Source organism: Pan troglodytes, chromosome 23, assembly GCF_028858775.2.
Source record: "Pan troglodytes isolate AG18354 chromosome 23, NHGRI_mPanTro3-v2.0_pri, whole genome shotgun sequence".
In the NCBI taxonomy this organism is placed as follows: Eukaryota; Metazoa; Chordata; class Mammalia; order Primates; family Hominidae; genus Pan; species Pan troglodytes.
Window position 1 is genome coordinate 35,236,707 of NC_086016.1, and position 17,918 is coordinate 35,254,624.

Genomic DNA, 17,918 nt, shown 5'->3' on the forward strand with positions numbered 1-17,918 from the left:
CCTGAGCAAGCATGGGGGATTTAATATAAATCTTGGGAACTTGGGAAGGCAATACAAAGCCTTAAGATGCAATTAGTTTCATGACCATTTAGGTCCAGAAATAGCCATGGTTGAAGTCAAGGATAATGAAGCCTGGGACATGTGATCCAGGGAAAGCTAAGTATATAGATCAAGGCAGGGTGGGAAATAAAGGAGTGGGTATTACCTTCCAAGGTGGGTTGTTTTGAGGGCTCTGTTAGGGGAGGAGAAAACTGAAGCTGATATTAGAACCACAAATATTAAGGTCAAAAAAAAAAAATAAACCGGAGATCTATATGTCTCAAAGAGAGCTTGTGAAGTTCCATAGCCGTGAAATGAAGGACTAAATGTTCCCACTGAGTTGTCAGCTTCTCGTTGGTTGTTTCTCAATTTTTCTGGAATGTCCTGGTGCCCCAGGTTTACCACAATATACAGGAGAAATAAGTGAAATGACAAAATGTCCCTGTCCTGATATAGAAAGGTCAGCCTTTACCGTGAAGCTCAGTGGAAAACTTCCTCTTCCTTCCAAGCCCATCATCTTCACAGGCGTCCTGTACAATGCCCAGAGGGATTTAAAGGAGGCCATGGGAGTCTTTGCTTGCAGGGTGCCTGGGAATTACTACTTCAGCTTTGATGTTGAGCTGCATCATTGCAAGGTGAATATTTGGCTAATGAGGAAGCAAATTTTGGCTAATGAGGAAGAAATTTCTAAGCAGCAAAGCATTCAGACCTTTAACAGACTTGGGTGCTGTTAAAGGCATTCGGTTTCATAAGGGAGGCAGAGCATAAGAGTTCAGAAAATTTGCACCCTGATAATGTGATAAAAAAGAAAAACCCATTTTCTGAGGGGAAATTCAAGCTGGCTGCAGAAATTTGCATATGTAATGAGGAGCTGAATGTTAATCCTCAAGACAATGGGGAAAATATCTCCTGGACATGTCAGAGGTCTTCACAGCAGTCCATCAAATCACTGGCCTGGAGGCCTAGGAGAAAATGGACAGGCCCAGGGTCCCTGTGCTGTGTGCAGCCTAGGGACTTGGTGCCCTGTGTCCCAGTTAATTCAGCTGTGGCTTCAGAGGGTGCAAGCCCCAAGCCTTGGCAGCTTCCACGTGGTGTTGAGCCTGTGGGTGCAAAGAAGTCAAGAATTGAGGTTTGGGAACCTCCAATCAGATTTCAGAAGATATATGGAAACCCCTGGATGCCCAGGCAGAAGTTTGCTGTAGGGGCGGGGTCCTCATGGAGAACCTCTGCAAGGGTAGTGCTAAAGGGAAATGTGCGGTGGGAGCCCCCACACAGAGTCCCCAGTGGGGCTCCATCTAGTAGAGCTGTGAGAAGAAGTCCACCATCCTCCAGACTCCAGAAGGGTAGATCCACTGACAGCTTGCAGCATGTGCCTGAAAAATCCACAGACACTCAGTGCCAGCCTGTGAAAGCAGCAGTGATGGAGTCTGTACCCTACAAAACCGTAGTGGCAGAGCTGACCAAGACTGTGGGAATCTACCTCTTGCATTATCATGACCTGGACGTGAGACATGGAGTCAAAAGAGATCATTTTGGAGCTTTAAGATTTGACTGCCCCACTGGATTTCGGACTTATATGGCACCCGTACCCCTTTGTTTTGGCCAATTTTTTCCATTTGGAACTGCCGTATTTACCCAATGCCTGTACCTCCATTGTATGTAGGAAGTAACTAACTTGCTTTTGATTTTACAGGCTGATAGGCATAAGGGACTTGCCTTGTCTCGGATGAGACTTTGGACTGAGGCCTTTTTTTTTTTTTTTTGAGACGGAGTCTCACTCTGTCATCCAGGCTGGAGGGCAGTGGGGCAATCTCGGCTCACTGCAACCTCCACCTGCTAGGTTCAAGTGATCCTCCTGCCTCAGCCTCCCAAGTAGCTGAGATTACAGGCATGTGCCACCACGCCTGGCTATTATTTGTGTTTTTAGTAGAGACAGGGTTTCACCATGTTGGCCAGGCTGGTCTCAAACTCCTGACCTCAGGTGATCTGCCCACCTCGGCCTCCCAAACTGCTGGGATTGCAGGCATGAGCCACCACACCTGGCCAGGACTGTGGAGTTTTGAGTTAATGCTGAAATGAGTTGAGACTTTGGGGGATGGTTTGGAAGGCATGAATTGGTTTTGAAATGTGAGGACATGAAGTTTGGGAGGGGCCAGGGGTGGAATGATATGATTTGGCTGTGTCCCCACCCAAATCTCATCTTGAATTCCCATGTGTCATGGGAGGGACACAATGGGAGGTAATTGAATCATGAAGGCAGGTCTTTCCCATGCTGTTCTCGTGATAGTGAATAAGTCTCACAAGATCTGATGGTTTCAAAAAATGGGAGAGTCCCTGCACAAGTTCTCTCTTTGCCTGATGCCATCCATGTAAGACATGACATGCTCCTCCTTGCCTTCCACCGTGATTGTGAGGCTTCCCCAGCCACGTGGAACTGTAAGTCCAATTAAACCCTTTTCCTTTATAAATTACCCAGTCTTGGGTATGTCTTTATCAGCAGTGTGAAAACAGACTAATACAGGTGGTATCTCATTGTGCTTTTAATTTGCATTTCCCTGATAATCAGTGATGTTGAGCATTTTTCCATGTGCTTGTTGGCCATTTGTATATGAATTCTCTATTCATGTCCTTTGCCCACTTTTTGATGGGAGCATTTGTTTTTTTCTTGCTGATTTGTCTACTCCCTACTCTTTTTCCTCTCCTTCTGTTGCTTCCTTTACACATTTGTCAGTTCAGTAAATGGGGTCCTTCATTTCTCTCAGACTGTTTATTTTCCCTCATTCTTTTTTTCCTTCTTAGGATCACAAAACTTTTCATTTTCCTTTAAGTTTGCTGATTCTTTCTTCTGACAATTCAAATTTACTCTTATACTCCTCTAGTAAATTTTCTATTTCAGTTCTTTGCTGTACTTTTTAACTCCAAAACTTTCATTTTCTTTTTTATTTTATAATTTATATCTCTTTATGTGCTATTCTTTATCTGGTAAACTAGCTAGCCTATGGTTTAGCTTGCTATTCTCATGGAAATACCAGCCTCTTCTTAATTGCTTACCACCAAAATCTACATTGCCTTTAAGGGAACCCTTAGGCTTGACTTTCCCCATGCTCTTTTCCAAAGCAAGTTAGCTCCTTTGGGGAAAGAAATGACCTTTGTTTGTGGTCATTGCCTTTCTCTCCCCACTTGCAAATAATCTTTGGGCCATTTCTTCAGAGCTAGTGGGTGCAGAGGTGGTCTGATTCTTTTGGAGTGACACTCTTGCTTTATGATCAGGAAACTGGGCTGGAGGGCTGCCTCTGGTCTCCTTGGCTTGCTTCTCCAGTAATGGAACCTCTGCCCTATGAATGAGTTGGGTGGGAGAGGTTAGAGCCCCATTATTCTCAGCCTGCTGTGTCTGGGATAGAGCTTCCTATGAGTAAGGGCTTGGTGGAAGAACTCTGGGCTGCCCTCTCCTGGAATTCAGCCTCTGGAACATGGATCTGGGAGGGGGTTGGGGGTGGTGGGAAATGCTGGCAGCCTCCCCCTTCTGGGAAGATGCTGTGGTCCTCAACTGGGAGCTGGGGGAAGAAAGACCAGTCTAAGTGGCCCTACCCACCCAGAGCAGAGCTCCATCATACAGAACAGTGGGTGCAGTGGGGAAAAAAGGGGATGAATTGTAGCTCAAGTGCTACAGTCTCTTGTTCTTACTGAGATTTAGTAGGTGTGATGGTTAATATTAAGTGTCAACTTGATTGAAGGATACAAAGTATTGTTCCTGTGTGTATCTGTGAGGGTGTTGCCAAAGGAGATAAACATTTGAGTCAGTGGACTGGGAGAGGCAGACCTACCCTCAATCTGGTGTCCTCTAATCAGCTGCCAGCGTGGCTAGAATACAGCAGGAAGAAGTTGAAGGGATTTGAATTGCTGAGTCTTCTGGCTTTCATCTCTCTCCCATGCTGGATGCTTCCTGCCCTCGAACATCAGACTCCAAGTTCTTCAGCTTTTGGACTCTTGGACTTACACCAGTGGTTTGCCAGGGGCTCTCAGGCCTTCAGCCACAGACTGAAGGCTGTACTATTGGCTTCCCTACTTTTGAGGTTTTGGGACTCAGACTGGCTTCCATGCTCCTCAGCTTGCAGACGGCCTATTGTGGGACTGCACCTTGTGATTGTATGAGTCAATATTCCTTAATAAACTCCCTTTCATATATACATCTACCCTATTAGTCCTGTCCCTCTAGAGATACAGAAGATTTTCTTGAAAAAAATATTTCTTTACTTACTACATGCCCTTAGGACAATTTAAAGATACTTTACATTAAAAAGAAAAGATTTTTAACAATTATGGTTGCTGGTGAAGGAGTCATTAAAGCTCTTCATGCCGCCATCCTGGAGATCGTCTTTGCCCACAAATATTAACAAGTAGAACATAATATCTACTGAAATCTATGGAAAAAATTATTTACACTCTGAAAGGGGTCAAGTTATTCTCAGAATCTCTCTCTCTCTCTCTCTCTCTCTCTCACACACACACACACACACACCACTTTGAAATTCACATAATCTATCTTCCTTACATGACAAAAAAGAATAGCTCTAAAAACTGGCCTTGAAGATGCATATGAAGGGTTTGACAAACTTCAATGTTCCTTGTAGAACTTGTAGAAGTTACATGTCACTGAGAAGTGTTAGTGTTTGAAGAAAAATATGGAAAATATGAAGACGAAGTATATGACCTACATTTTATCTGCTGCATTCATGAAGCACTCAAAATTTATGGCAAAATAATTTTTTTGTTTTTAAATATTTCTTGCCTTTTTATAGTTACAGTTATATATGTATAAAATACATATAATTTATATCTATATTATACTTATATGTATGGATATAATTTTCTCATCTAAAGGACAATTTTTAGAGTAAAAGGGACAGTAGTTATAATGCTCCCAATACAATATGAAATGGTATTGGCATGATGTACATAAAATGAGGTTGTTCCAAGCCATTTAAGACAAGCGCCCACTCTACATACAATATGAAGTGAATTGTGAAGGCACCAGGTATGCTTTTGGTATATGTAAGATTAGTTTCTTGAACATATTTCTAATAGCTGTTTCAAGTTTTGTCTGCTAAATCTAATACCTGGGCCTCTTTAAAGACTATTTCTACTAACTACTTTTATTCCCTGCAAAAGGGTCACACTTTCCTGTTTCTTTACATATTCTACATTTTTTATATTTGAATATCATTACTAGTAGATTGTAACAATTTTGGATTCAGATGTCACCAATTTATTCCATACTCTGCTGCCATTGATGTCTCTTACAGCTCAAAATTACTGCTTACTTAACAACAAAACAAAACAAAACAAGACTTTTTTTTATACCCTAAGCCTGGCTTTCTGGGATTGTCACAGGGTCAGGATAGGTTAGTGGTCAGCCAATGATTGATCAGAGCTTGTGCTTAAACAAAGATCAGGCAATGTTCAGCTCTGTCTGCCTTTACTTTCTGTGTTTGCAGCCTTTCTAGTTAGCCAGGGACAATTGGCTTTGTGCTGCTCCTTCTGGTCTTTTCCTGAGCTTGAAAGAAGCCTGTGCATGTGAACAACCTTCCAGACCACAATGGATAAATATGATCTTATCAAAACCTTTGTTGGCTCTCGCATTCCCCCAAACCCCTTGTTAAATTTCTCGTGGGTCTATTGCTTGCTCCAGCTAGTATGAAGAGCTCAGACTAGCTGTGACATTGGCCTTCCCTGATCATTTGCTCCTTAAAACACTGTTGTTTTTGGCAGTGCCCTTGGGCATATTTCCCTCTTACTGCTGAAAATAAAGTCAGTAACCTCTGCTGCCAGTCCTCTCTGCCTGCCACACACTGATAGAACTTCTACACTCCAGAGCTGGGAGTTAAATAAGAGTAACCCCAAAGGAAGAAACCACAGGCTGTCCTTCCTGAGATTCAGTGGACAGTTTTGAATAAATACTCAGTTTTTGGTATGCATTGGTCATTTTCCAAAGTTTTTAATGTTTGTTTTTGGCTATTTTGCCCAGTTTTATTGTTGTCTTTTGAGAGGATTGCCAAGCTCATCACTCAACGATTTTCAAAGGCTCACCCTCAATTAATTCACTTTTGATTAACTTGGGTTTACCTTGGCAAGCACAGAGCCTGGCTGGCACATGTGAGGATGTCAGTAGAAGGATTATTATAGCAAAGCAGAAAGTTATCAGAACATATGGAGAGCAAGGGAGAGAGAGAGAGACATTCGAGGAAAATGTTTGGGCTCTAAATTAGGAGGAAAATCTGTAGTGTCCTACATTTAACCCTGATTTGAACAACTAAGCCACTTCCTCTACCTGGCATCATTTTTTCAGCCTATGAAATTATGGATTTAGATGACAGGAAATGAGACATATTCCTTCTCTCATGTCTCTGGAATAGTCAGAGATGGGTTCACAAGGTGATACTGATGAAATGACCAAGAGAAAGGGAAGAGCCAAAACAAAGTTGATTGGCATAAGAGGCCCAGGCTTGACTATGAAAATTGGAGGTGGCTGGCTATCAAAGGTTGGTGAACATAAGTGTTTCAGTTTGAATGTCAATGGGTCAACTTTCCTTAATATATTTGAGATTTAGCTCTTCTGGTTAAAAAAATAACCCCAACTTCAGCCTCATGAGACCAAAAAATCAAATATTGAAAGAAATCAATGTATTAAACCATCCATCACAATGTTTCAAAAATCAAGCAGATATATCAGTAATAGGACAGGTAAGAAGATGGTCACCGAAAGAGCTTCAATGCCCAGAGAGAGGAAAAGCTCTTTCCATGAGCGTTGCAGGTAAGTTTTCTTATTAGTATCTATCATAATAAAATTAACCCATTGCATGAGTACAGAGCACTTTCTAAAGCACTTTCTTTTCCCTGCATGTGATTTTTTTTTCATTAGAACAACTCTGGAAGACAATTACCCATAATTCTGGGCAAAAAGAAAGACACCTACTCAACCTTGCCAATTGGATATTGCAAATAGAAGAGATTAGAAAGAGTAGAAGCCAAATCTAGCGACCAAGACTCTTGCCTTCCATATAGAATTAATATCAAATCATTCAAATTAAATCAGGATCATTAGTACATAAACAAGAGTATGAATAACAAAATCCATTATACTGACTTTCAATTAAATCTTAAAATTTAAAATGAAGATGCTCATAGTCATAGTAAACCAATAACATACTACTTTGCTCTATATGTTAAAATTTTCTTAATGTCTTAACTCTTCTTGGTATCTGTTTCTGTTTCTGCCTTTCTTTATCTTGATTTAATTCCCAGATGTATTTTGTTTGACTATCCGTATGTTTACTCTTTATTTTCTTTGATTCTGTTTTCTATTTACTATCTCTCTTGTCCTATGTCTGTTTCAATATACTGTTTATTATCTTTCAACTTTTCTTTTATAACTTCACTTCGATCTTAAAAGAGTATCACTTGAGTTGAAATTAGGGCCTGATTTCATGCCCAAAAAAATGATTGATGGCTTGTTTCAATTTGAAGGCATGTTCTAAAAGTTATGGTTACTGACTAATACCACTTAGAACACTCTACTTTCAAGGTGTAATTGATCATGTTGAAGTTAATTGTGTTTCCCAAGACAAAATTTTATAGTTTTTAATCATAAGATTAATAATTATATAGTTGTTGCATAGAATCAATTCTATAGTTGTTGCATATATTGATAACTACAGAATTATTGATTCTATAGTTGTTGCATATATTGAGTTATATGTATATATACATACATATATAGTTGTTGCATATATGTTGAGGTTGATTATTGGAGGCAAATAACAGATTCAGTGCTGTCAAGAATCTAATAGTGCTGCAAAGGGTTTAATATAAGAAGTGCATTCATAGAAGTGAGAATGATGCAACCATACTGTTATTGGCTTGACATCTCAGAGTGAAATGAAAGCCACTTAACTAAATAAAAATGCCAAAGGTGGTAGAAAAGAGTAGCTGGCTAATTCAGTGTTTGGTATTAATTCATTCACCACCCAAGAAGTAGTCATCATACATCTTTTATGTTCCAAGCATGTAGAGATAGAGCAGTAGCAATAAGACATAGAATAGGAAATGGGCAAAGCAAATGCTCAATCATCATAAGGACATGATTACTCAAACTGATTATTTAAATATAATTGCTAAACAGATGGCAGGAGGCTGCAAGTCCCCAAGAAACAACCTCTACAGTTGGCATGTGTTTGAGAAAGCAGAATAGTTTTCAAGCAGAATGTATTCAAGCAGAATGGCTTTCTTGGATTTTGTTGTGCCCAATAAAATAAAACTTTTCCAAGTCTGGAGTAGAAAGGAGAGGCTTCTTGGAAGTAGCAATGCTTAATTTGGGCCCTGACGGGGGAGGAGAAAGTAGTTGAGATGGGAGGAAGGGCAGGAAGGAGGGAGATGTCCATGTACTATGAAATACAAAAACATATGATTCTATTTTATGTTTCTTTTGAAATCTAGGAGCCCAAGGTACACCAGCATGAAGAGGATCACCTGAGTTACCTGGAGATATTGAGATATGCCCACCCCTACCACCATGTGCCTGCTGTGTAAAGCTCAATGGGCCACTACCAGGACCATCCCAGTCCACTGTCTTCCAGGAAGCTCTGTACAACCATCAGAATCATTCTGACCTGGCCACTGGAGTGTGTTCTTCATTCTCCTGCACCACCCTCGTGTATACCACTTTGGTTCTGACATTGCACTGTTTCAGAATGCTGTCAAGGTGGGTCTCATGAGGAATGGTATCCAGGTCAGGGACAAACAAGGAGAGGCCAAGGACAGCCATGAGCAAGTTTCAGGAAGTTCCATCACACAGCTGAGAAATGGGATATGATGTGGCCACAGTCTAAGCTGGACAAAGCGGAGTCTGAAAAAGGAACTTATCTAACTGTATTCTATGGGTATTTGCTCAGTGGAAATTCAGAAGGCTGGAACTAACAGCATGGGCCTTTTCCTCAAGTACCTCTGCACTTAAGAAAGGATGCTTTCTACTGCTCTCAGCCCAAGTATTCCCTCTAGTATCATTCAATGGTGAATAGCTCACCAAATTGGCAATGGCTAAGTTTGAACAAAATGAATATATTAGCAATGACTGAAACCAATAAAGACCAACAACTCATCAATTTGTTGACAGTTTCTTATTTGTCATTCTCAAAATTCAACATCCTGGGTGGCAAAAGTATGGGGAAAATCAAACAAAAACCTCACAATAAAACAGGGAGAGAGAGGAAGCTACCCAGCCAGTTTACTATTGAATACACCATGAAAACTCCCATTCAACTCCTTTATTAAGCACTTTTTCCCACGTCTCTAAGGGACAAAAATCTTGCTCAAATTCCTAAACCTGTTTTGAGAATTAAGTATATGGATATAAAAGTAAATATCCTTGGGACAAATACAAGTTGCTTAAAGGACCTAATGAAAATGCTTCCCACCAGAGGATTTCCTTAAAGCACAATTGCATGGGTGGTGGTACCTGGAGACAGAAGGTCAAAGATAGAAGTGAGAGAATTTCTAAGGCTTCATAGATTTTAGACTCTTAATTTACTTCAGACTGTTAGCTACTTACCCAATACCCATTCTCCCTTTCTTCTACCTAATTTCTATTCTAGCTAATTTGTTCAAGTTGGCTCAAGGAGCCCAGTTAAGATACCTAATATGATTAGTCTTTATTACATTCAGGGTGGCCATAAAAAGCACCATCCTTTCCAATGACGTGTAAGTTAGTAGTGCTTTCAGGGTTCATATTTAAACGGGGAAAGACTCAGTTGGCTTATGTCTTCAGGCTTTGGCCTCTACCCTTTACTCTCTCCATTTCTTCCTTTGCAGAATGTGGTTCTGGTGGCTGCAACAATCATCTTGCAGGCAGCAAACCAAAGCCACATATTCCATGGTGGAGCAGAAGAGAAGTGCCCCCAATCCTTGCAGACTTCCCTGAGCCTCTTGTCAACTTTATACTACTTAGGACTAGACTTTGGGGAAAAAAAATCTTAGCAGGTTTTTTTTAAATTGAACTGTAAATTAAATACTTTAAAATGCAAAAATCTAAAGAGTGCATGGAATTTTTACTTACACATACAAGCATGGACCCACCATCCAAGTCAATGTATAAAACATTTCTATCACCCCAGAAATGTCCCCTGTGTCCTTCCAGTCTACAGCCGTGTCTGTAATGTTCAACCCATTAGTCTGACCTTCAGCATTATCAGTTATCTTTGCCTATTCTTGAGCTTCATATCAATAATATCATGAAATATAAAATCTTTTGTGTCCAGTATTTTTTCACTCTTCATAATGTCAGTGAAATTCACCCACACTGTTGTGTGTGACAGTAGTGTAGTATTTCATTGTATGGAGATGTATACCATTTAATTGTATGACTATACCACCATTTGTTTGTCCACCCTTCTGTTGATGGACATTTGAATGGCTTCCAGGGATGGGCTATTATAAATAAAGCAGTTATATACATTATTGATTATGCCTTTTGTAACACAAACTCTCATTTCTTTGAGGTACATACATCTGAGTGAAATTTGAGGATCTTTGAGTAGACGTATGTTTAAAAATTAGTAAAATAGACACAGATTTTTCAAAGTAATAGAACCAATTTATACCACCAACAAGAATATATGAGTGATCTAGTTGGGCCTCATCCTCACAAAGACTTTATATTATTGAGTTTTAAATTTTAACCATTTTGGTGAGTTTATAGAGTATAATTAGGTTTTGGTTTATTTTCTCCAGATAAGCAATAATGTTAAAATGTTTTAAACATTGTATTTGAAATAATTTTGGACTCACATAAGAGCTGCAAAACAATTTAGAGATTTTCCATGTAACCTCACCTAGGTCTCGCGATTATAGCTTTTTACATATATGTGATCCAATTATCAAAACCAGAAAACTGATATTGAAAGAATACTAATTCAACTTAGTATTGTCTGTCTATATAAACAGACCTTATTTGGTTTTCGGCAGTTTTTGCATACGCTTTTTTTGGGTAAATAGTTCTATGAAATTCCTTCACATTCATAAATTCATATAACTTCCACTACAATTAGGATAATTTAATTACTGTTTAATTACCCCAGAGAAACATCATCATCCTACCCTATAAAGTAACAAAGCAAATCTATTCCATCAACCACTGATCTGTTCCCCATCTGCTATGGTTTAAATGTCCCTACCAAAATTCATGTTGAAATTTACTTGCCATTGTAACAGTATTAAGAAGTAATCCTTTAAGAGGTAAATGAGGGCTCTGTCCTCATGCATAAATTAATTCTGTTATCATGGGAGTGGGTTAGTTACCACGGAAGTGGGCTCCTCTTCAAGGGATGAGTTTGGGCCTGTTTCCTCTTTCTGACACCCACATGCCATGTGATGTCTTCTGCTGTGGAATGACCCTCTACAGATGTCAATGCCATGTTCTTGGACTTTCCAGACTTCAGAGCCTGGAGCCAAATAAACTTCTGTTCTCTATAAATTACCCAGTCTGTGTAACCTGTTATAGCAACAGAAAATAGACTAAGATGCCATCACTATAGTTTTTAACTTTGAGACTGTATTATAAATGGAATACTACAATATGTGATGTATTACTATTGGATTTTTCACACAACACCATGAACTTGAGATCCATCCAAGTTGTGTTCATCAATATTTTTTCTTTTTTGTTGCTCAATAGTAGGCCATTGCATGAATATGCCACAGTTTGTTTATCCATTCCCTCACTGAAGACCATTTGTGTTGTTTCAAGTTTGGGGCTATAACAAAAAAAAACTCCTATGAATATTCATGCGCAAGTTTTGTTTGAACATAAATTTTTCTTTTGCTAGGATTCCCAGGAGCAAGATGGTTGAGTCATATAAAATGTATATATTCAGTATAAAATTCATATATAAATTTTGCCAAGCTTTTTTTCAAAATTGGCTATATTATTTTACTTCCCATCAGCAATATTTGAGAGTTCCAGTTGCTCTCCATCCTTGATATCAGTTATGTTAGTTTATTATTTTAGCTATTCTGGTAGGTGTGTAATATCTCATTGTGGCTTTAGTTTGCATTTCCCTACTGGCTAAAAATATTAAATTTTTTTGTGTTAATTTACTATTTATGTATCCTCTTTGGCGCAATGTCTGTCCAGGTTTTGCCCATTTTCTAATGAGATTGTTTGGTATCTTACTAAATTTGGAGAGTGATTTAAAAAATATATTTACAATGTAAGTGCTTTTTCAGATATTTGATTCAGAAATATTTTTTCCTGGTTTATGGCTTCATTTTTGTTTTCTTTTTTTCTTTTTTTCTTTTTTTGAGACAGAGTCTCACTCTGCTGCCCAGGCTGGAGTGCAGTGGCACGATCTCGGCTCACTGCAACCTTCGCCTCCTGGTTCGCTCCATTCTCCTGCCTCAGCCTCCCAAGTAGCTGGGACTACAGGCGCCCGCCACCATGCCCGGCTAATTTTTTTAAAAATATTTTTTAGTAGAGACGGGGTTTCACTGTGTTAGCCAGGATGGTCTCGATCTCCTGACCTCGTGATCTGCCCACCTTGGCCTCTCAAAGTGCTGGGATTACAGGCGTGAGCCACCGCACCTGGCCTGTTTTCTTAACAGTGTCTTTCATGGAGTAAAAGTTTTAGATTTAATAAGGCCCACCATATTGGTCTTTTTTCTTTCACGAATCATGCTTTGGTGTTTTGTGCAAGAACTCTTGCCTAAACCTAGGTCATAAAGGTTTTCTCCTAAATATTTTTCTGAAAGTTTTGTAGTTTTACATTTAGATCTGTGTTTGTTTCCTATTGCTGCCATAACAAATTGCCACAAACTTAGCTGATGAAAACTATCAATTTATTTTTTCAGTTCTGTAGGTCAAAAGTCCTGATGAGTTTAATTAGTTACTTTACTCTTTCATAAAGCTGAAATCAAGGTGTCAGCTGGCTGGGCTCTTATTGGGAGTTTCCAGAAGATTGCACTTCTGGAGTAATTCACGTTTTTGGCAAAATTCAGCTCCTTATGCTTGTTGGACTGAGGTCTCTATTTCTTGGCTTGCTGACAGTCAGAGGCCAATCTTAGCTTCCAGAGGCTTCTTTCCAGTCTTTGCATTTCAGAGCCAGCAATGCATCATTGAATCTTTCTTATGCTTAGGATCTGTCTGAATTTCTATTCTGCTCTGGCTTCCTTCTACGTAATTATTTTTTATCACTTGTCTGTCACCTAAGTTGGAAAAAGTTCTCTGCTTTAAGGTCTCATGTTAAAACTAACCCAAAAGTCCCATAGACAGGTTTTTAAAAATAAAAGTAGAAATGGACCCTTCTGGTCTTAAAGCTTAAAACTTACATTTGTTTTATCTGAGTTTCTTCCTCAGGAAAGAACCCCCAAGCCTCTCAAAAAGTATCAAAGAACTGAAACTCACCAGATCACCACATCCAGACAATGAGACACCAGGCCCCTTGTTCATCGTGATTGCTTCCTTATCACCCCTTAGTTCCTGTTTTCCCACACATAGTTATATTTCTTCCCTGCTAAATAAACCCCTCATTTTAGTCAGTAGGAGAGATGAATTTGAGACTGATCTCCCATCTCCTCAGCTGCAAGCCCCTGATTAAAGGCTTCTTCCCTGGCAATCCTCATTGTCTCAGTGGTTGGCTCTCTGTGGGCAAGCAGCAGGACCTATACTGAATCCCTGGCATTTCAGTAACAATGTGATTAGATTGGGCCCATCCTGAAAATTCAGGATAATCTCCCCAGTATAAGGTCCATACATTTAATCCCTTCTACAAAGTTAAAATTACGTATTCCCAAATTCCAGAAATTAAGACATGGTCATCATTAGGAGGCCATTCTGTTTACCTCAAGATCTATCATTCATTTTTAGTTTCTGTATAAATTGTGAGACTTAGGTTAAGGTTCAATTTTTGCCTATGGAGATCCAATTATTCCAACATCATTTTTGTAAAAGACCATTATTTCTCTACTAAATTGTGTTTGCTTGTTGGCAAAAATAAATTTGCTTTTGTACTTGTATGGGCTTATGTGTGGACCCTCTGTTCTATTTTATTGATGTGTGAGCATATCTCTTTGTCATACCATCCTGTCTTGATTACTATAGCTATCTAGTAAGTTTATAAATCCTGTAGTGTGATTCATCAGCTTTATTTTTTTTAGTCAAAATTGTTTTCCCTAGTCTAGTTCTTTTTCTTTTCAATGTAAATTTCCGAATCAGCTTATCTGTATCTCAGAAAAAATCTGCTAGGGGTTTTGAGAGGCAGTGCATTAAACCTGTAGATATTTCAGGACAATTGATATCTTTACTATGCTTAGTCTTCCCAAACATTAGGCACAGTATGCTTCTCCATTTATTTTGGTCCTCTTTGATTTCTTTGAAGAGGAGCATTATGTAGTTTTTAGCATACATTTCCTCTATAGGTTTTATTAGACGTTTATGTAAGAATTCAATTTTTAGAGCTATAATTTATAGTATTTTTTTTAAATTTATATTTCCAATTGTTCACTGATAGTATATAAAAATATGATTCATTTGTGTGTGTGTTGACCTTGTATCCTGTGACCTTGCCTAACTCACTGAGTACTAAGAGTTTCCTTTGTAAATCCCTTGAAATTTTAATATAGACAATTATGCCATCTGCAAATAGGAACAATTTTATTTTGTTTATTCTCAGTTGGATGTCTTGTATTTCTTTTAATTTCTTTATTCCATTGGCTTCTAGTGCTATGTCAAATAGCAGTGAAAGACATCCTTACCTTTTTCCTGCTCTTAACAAAATGGAATTCAGTCTTTTACTGTTAATGGTATGATACTAGCTATTGTCTTTTTGTTGTTGATACTCTATCAGATTGAGGAAGTTCAAGCTATTCTTAGTTTGATGAGAGGTTTTATTGTGAGCAGGAGCTGAATTTTTTTGAATGGCTTTGTCCATTCATTGAGACAACTATGAGACTTTTCTTCTTTAATCTGCTAATATGATTGATTTTTGCACACTGAAACAGCCTTGCATTCTTGCAATAAAATCTGCTTGGTTGTGGAATATTATTCTGTTTATATATTGTTGAATTTCTTTTGCTAATATTGTATTATGGATATTTGCATCTAGTTCATGGGAATATTGGTTTGTAGTTTTCTTCCTTTGCATTATCTTTGTCTGATTTTAGTATTGGGCAATGTTGGCCTCAAAAAAAAAAAAAAAAAAAGTTGTGAAGTGTTCCCTTATCTATTTTCTGGAAGTGATTGTATAGAATTGTGTTTATTTTTTCTTCAAATGTTTGATAAAAGTTGCCAGTGCAATCATCTTGGCCTGGAGAATTCTCTTTTTGGAAGATTTCTAACTTCAATTTATTTAATGACCCTGTAGGCATTTACGCATTCCTAGCTCTGCCAGCTCATGTCTCTCCAGGCCTCATAATTTCCCTTTCAATGCCAATCCTTGCCTGAAGAGCAAGCTTTCCTTTAGGAACATACCAGCCCACTATTGTCTACATCAGCTGAGAATTCTCCATCAGCTACAGTGACATTTTGATTGAGCCCAGTGGCATGCTGGCTGGTGCTGGCTGGTGCTGACCAAAACTGCACCTCTTCTCTGGCACAGGCAGTGTTTCAAAGAATGTTTCCACTCCTTGCCTCATGACATGTGGGAAAAGAGTGCCTACTGGCCCGAGCATTGTGCTGGCCATAAGATTCCCACTGTTCCCAAAACGCTAGCTCACATTGGATCACACCAGCTGAGAGGTCTTTTCAGTTCTAATCATAAGTTGACTTCTCACCTATTTTTACTGAGTATAACATTTTTTGGATTTTTTATTTTTATTATATTTAAATTTTTTAATGGTTAAATTTTAAATTTTTGTGGCTACATAATAGGTGTATATATTTATGGGGTACATGAGATATTTTGGTATACATGTGCAATGCATGATAATCACAGCATAGAAAATTTAATAATTTCTTGGTTATCAAAGGATCTGGTTTCTTTTTATTTTGCAGTACTTTGAATTTGTCACTTTATTTTCACCATATAAATATGGCTTTCATATTACACATATGTTAGTTCTTTAGATTATGTCCCGCATATAGTTTGTGCTCTATTTTGTTGTTTTTTATTTTGTTATTATTATTATTATTATTTTATTATTATACTTTAAGTTTTAGGGTACATGTGCACATTGTGCAGGTTAGTTACATATGTATACATGTGCCATGCTGGTGCGCTGCACCCACTAACTCGTCATCTAGCATTAGGTATATCTCCCAATGCTATCCCTCCCCCCTCCCCCCACCCCACAACAGTCCCCAGAGTGTGATATTCCCCTTCCTGTGTCCATGTGATCTCATTGTTCAATTCCCACCTATGAGTGAGAATATGCGGTGTTTGGTTTTTTTGTTCTTGCGATAGTTTACTGAGAATGATGATTTCCAATTTCATCCATGTCCCTACAAAGGACATGAACTCATCATTTTTTATGGCTGCATAGTATTCCATGGTGTATATGTGCCACATTTTCTTAATCCAGTCTATCATTGTTGGACATTCGGGTTGGTTCCAAGTCTTTGCTATTGTGAATAATGCCGCAATAAACATACGTGTGCATGTGTCTTTATAGCAGCATGATTTATAGTCCTTTGGGTATATACCCAGTAATGGGATGGCTGGGTCAAATGGTATTTCCAGTTCTAGATCCCTGAGGAATTGCCACACTGACTTCCACAATGGTTGAACTAGTTTACAAAAGAGAATTTTAGACCAATATCCTTGATGAACATTGATGCAAAAATCCTCAATAAAATACTGGCAAAACGAATCCAGCAGCACATCAAAAAGCTTATCCACCATGATCAAGTGGGCTTCATCCCTGGGATGCAAGGCTGGTTCAATATATGCAAATCAATAAATGTAATCCAGCATATAAACATAGCCAAAGACAAAAACCACATGATTATCTCAATAGATGCAGAAAAAGCCCTTGACAAAATTCAACAACCCTTCATGCTAAAAACTCTCAATAAATTAGGTATTGATGGGATGCATTTCAAAATAATAAGAGCTATCTATGACAAACCCACAGCCGATATCATACTGAATGGGCAAAAACTGGAAGCATTCCCTTTGAAAACTGTTATTATTTTTCATCTATGCTTCAATTTAGTTGTTTTCCATTTTCCTGATGGTAAGTCCACTAGTTTGTCTTCTGCTGCGTTTACTTTGCTATATTCCAAGAGTCTTTTATTTTCCAGTGCTAGATTATCAGCTTGGTTTTTACTCTGATTATAATTCTCTGTTCAAATATTTCAATTTCATCAACTTTGTCCAGCAGTTTTCCTATTTTATTTTCTGTATTAATCACAATTAATTGGAATTCCTTGTCTGCTACCTTAAACTCTGGATCATCTCTTGGTCTATCTTCATTGACTTTTAAATTTTTTCATTTATTTTTTATTTTATGTTTTATTTAAAATTTTTTAGGCATGAAGTTTCATTATGTTGCCCAGGCTGCACTTAAACTCCTGGGCTCAAGCGATCCTCCCACCTCAGGCTCCTGAATAGCTGAAATTACAGACACGTGCCACAGCACCAAGCTTTCACTGACTTTTTATTTCTTGATTATCAATAACTTTTTCCTGTTTCTTTGAGTATCTGTTCATCTTTTTACTGTATGTTCAATATTGTAGGTGACAGGCTGTGAGTGATATGGATTATATTTCTGAAGAGTTTATATTTGTTTGGACAGTAGTTAAATTATCAATGAATTATATCCATCATTTCAAACCTTTCTTAAGGTTTGTTGTGGGTGAATTGAAATTTCCTGTCTTCATGGAATATCTTTTCTAC

General features: G+C 38.4%; 1 protein-coding gene and 1 long non-coding RNA gene across 2 annotated transcripts in view; one reads left to right on the forward strand and one right to left on the reverse strand.

Moving 5' to 3' along the window:
• Positions 1-9,193, forward strand: part of LOC134809717 (uncharacterized) — a 29,278-nt gene extending 20,085 nt beyond the window's left edge. The window contains exon 2 of the long non-coding RNA XR_010156096.1: positions 8,533-9,193. This is a non-coding gene — a long non-coding RNA (uncharacterized LOC134809717). The remainder of the gene's footprint in view (positions 1-8,532) is intronic.
• The window catches only part of LARGE1 (LARGE xylosyl- and glucuronyltransferase 1), an 851,853-nt gene that overhangs the window by 69,790 nt on the left and 764,145 nt on the right, over positions 1-17,918 (reverse strand). The gene's annotated exons all lie outside the window — the stretch shown is intronic.